The sequence below is a fragment of the Labrus bergylta genome, chromosome 11, assembly GCF_963930695.1.
Source record: "Labrus bergylta chromosome 11, fLabBer1.1, whole genome shotgun sequence".
Lineage (NCBI taxonomy): Eukaryota > Metazoa > Chordata > Actinopteri > Labriformes > Labridae > Labrus > Labrus bergylta.
In genome coordinates, this window is record NC_089205.1 from 25583157 (window position 1) to 25586260 (window position 3104).

General features: G+C 41.0%; 1 non-coding gene across 1 annotated transcript; it reads left to right on the forward strand.

Moving 5' to 3' along the window:
• The first annotated feature begins 282 nt into the window (after window positions 1-282).
• LOC114921060 (U1 spliceosomal RNA) lies at window positions 283-446 on the forward strand. Its single transcript, XR_003809364.2, has one exon. It is a non-coding gene; the product is annotated as a U1 spliceosomal RNA (small nuclear RNA).
• The last annotated feature ends 2658 nt before the right edge of the window (window positions 447-3104 follow it).

The following is a 3104-nucleotide window of genomic DNA, read 5'->3' on the forward strand; positions in this document are numbered from 1 at the left end:
CACGTCTCCACGGACTTCACCATGCATGTACAACGATCCCGAGTGTCCCTCCTGACTCTGCGGTGACCCTGTGCATCCTCTGACCATCTTTCAAGCTTCTGCTGTCTCATAGCATCGCCTCTGTGAGAAGTGCACAGCGCATCACAACTGTCTCTGTCACTGGTGTGCCTCGGTTTGTCACAGCTGAAAAACACATTTTAATTCACATAAACCCTGCTCCCCCATTGGAAGATCAGGAAGCAAACCATTGAGCAGTAAGATTTTGCAGAACCTTTCCATTCAATACTTACCTGGCAGGGGAGATACCATGATCAAAAAGGTGGTTCACCCATGGCGAGGCCCGGCCATTGCACTCCAGCAGGGCTGACCTATGCGAATTCCCTAAATGTGGGAATCTCGACTGCAAAATTTCTGGTAGTGGGGGACTGCGTTCGTGCTTTTTTATTTTTATTTAATGTTGTACCTGTACATAAGAGAGCACAGTTCACCGAAGGTAAATTCCTAGTGTGTGTAAGCATACCTGGCCAATAAATCTGATTCTGATTCTGATTTCTATAACTGGCAAGAAAAACACAAACTTATGATGCCATCTTTTCAACCCTTAAGATTTCAAATTCTCATTCACTGAATGAAGGTATAAAATGTGACAATGTGCACCAAAGGATAATGTTAGGGTTACATAAAGAGTAATAATCAAAGGACTTGCCGCTCTGATTTGAAGATTCTTGAGATTCAGACACCAATGAAGGGATCTGTCAGGTTAAACAGGGAAAGGAGCCCAAATAAAGCACAAAGTAAAATAGTACAATGATGCCTAAACTTCAAATTCCATTTTATTGTTCAAAAGCCATCATTAGTATTTTTAATATTTGCTAAAAAAAGAAAGTATCTGTAATCCAGATATTTCTAAAAGAATATGAGGAAATCTATCAACAGTCCTTTTTCTGAAGGGTCTTCTTGATGCGTGGCCTTGACAGCTTTTTTTTCTCCTGCTCTCTCCGTCCCTGCTCTACATCACTTCCCCATATAGTTCCGTTTTAAAATGGATCCCTAAATCGTCCGGACGTGTTGTTCCGCTCTCATCCCCGGCAAGCAGATCGGCCCTGACGTGAAGCTGTCATGTTGAAGCATTCGGGAGGAGGTTGTAGTGGGTATCAGGGGAGTTAGTGGAGCAGGAAGAGACTGAAGTGAACTATCATTCCTGTTTAACACTGATGTTTCCTCTGGTCCCACAGGCTCATGGGTGACCTTGTGATTTATGAGGTAGCGCTGGAGGAGCAGATCAGAATACAGCTGCCCCATCGCTGCGCACAAACATGTGTATACCAGACTCATGCACAGCCTTAACCCTAGCCACAGAGAGTCATGGTCTGTTTTCAAGTCAATGCAGCTTTGGACTGATTGATTTCCTAGCTGCTGGACCTAAAAGAAAATCAAAATAAAAGAAACGTATCAGCTTTTTTTTTTCCTTTTGTTTAAGCGTCTGTGATTCCGGGGATTATGTGCGTAAAAATGTGTCGCTTGTTGCACCTAACTGGCTCTTGCAGCTCGTTCTGAATGGCATGAAGTGATGTAGAAAATGAGCTAGATGAAGAGGATTAGGACCCGGGGACTGCTAGTGCTTATCATCTCCCGTAGCACTGGAGTGTATCCATGGAAACAGGAAGTGAGAGGCAAGCTTCCAAGATGGCCACCAGCTTGTGAATGAGGTGCATTCCTCAACGGCAGGGTGTCCGCTGGAGGGAGGAGGGGCGAGCGGGTGTGTTTACTCCAAAAAGGGGACTATATAAATAGTAACTGCTGCTGTTTTAAGGACTTCCTGTCACTAGGTATTCCATAAAACAGTAGTTAAATAAACAATCAGTTTCCCATTGGGGGCGGCCCTCGTCTATACTGAAGTGAGGCTGCTGTGGGTTCAATCCAGGACCCCGGCGTGTGGATTTTAAAGCCCCAGACTGGAGTCATGGAGCTGTTACAGGTCACCACACTCTCTTTCACTCGCAGCCCGTCTGGTCATATAACCTCCACACACACGAACAGAGTCCCACATTCAGCATGTTTCTTTTTCTCTACCAACTAACTTCTGTACCGACTTTTCTATGAGCTCTCTTCATTGTGTTGTGGTGCAAGCAGTGCATGTGGGGTTCCTTTTATTGTGCGCAGACTCAGGTCACTATATGATCTGCATGGGACACCATTCAGTGTGTAAGAGTTGAATATGACGGTTGATACAATGAGATGAACCATGATGCATTTGTTTGTTTAAATTCATGAATGTGACTAAGATTGAATGGTTAACTTGCAGCTTTTATTTAAGTTATTTAGGATCAATTTTAGTCTTCAAAATCATTAAACAGTGTATTTAAAAATATAAGAAGCCAGCGCTCATCACTTTCATATGTAATTAATCTACATTAATGCTCAATGCACTATAACTTACACTTACCTGTGGATCTGTTCATTGTAAGACATTTCTTTGCTACAAACAAAGAGATAAAATAATTGCTCTGCATTAAGTTAAGAATTAGTTTTTTTTATGATTTTTGCCATAATCAAGCAGCATTACCTGTGATAACAAGTTAATAACATTTTAATTCTGCAGACCTCAACTCATTTCTCTCCGTCACAATTCTGGATTCTCCTGATCACGGGTTCATTTTAGTGGTTTCCTTGAGTCCTCTGGAAATTAAGTTGTAATCATGGGACAACCAGTGTTGATACCTCGAGATAAAGAGAGAAATAAGTCGGGATCTTAAGAAAACTGCCAGAAAATATTCATAATCACAGGAAAATGGAGTTAAGCGAAATGCATGGCTGAATGTCCGCTTTAGGGTTCTATGCCTTTCGGCAAATAAAAACAGTTTGTTGAAAAACAAAGACAAAGTCTGCAAGTATAAAGCATACACCCATTTTTATTGGTCTTAATTAGAAGCTTTTAGAACTACATGAAACAAGTCTTAACTTTTCCTTTAAGGTTCTTTTGTGTATATAAAAACAACTGCATGATTGATAAATCCTGATAACTATAAAAAAAATATTAAAACAATAAGGTGTATTTAAGTTCTTTATTTAGAAAGGCATGTTAGTGGTCAAAATATAAACTT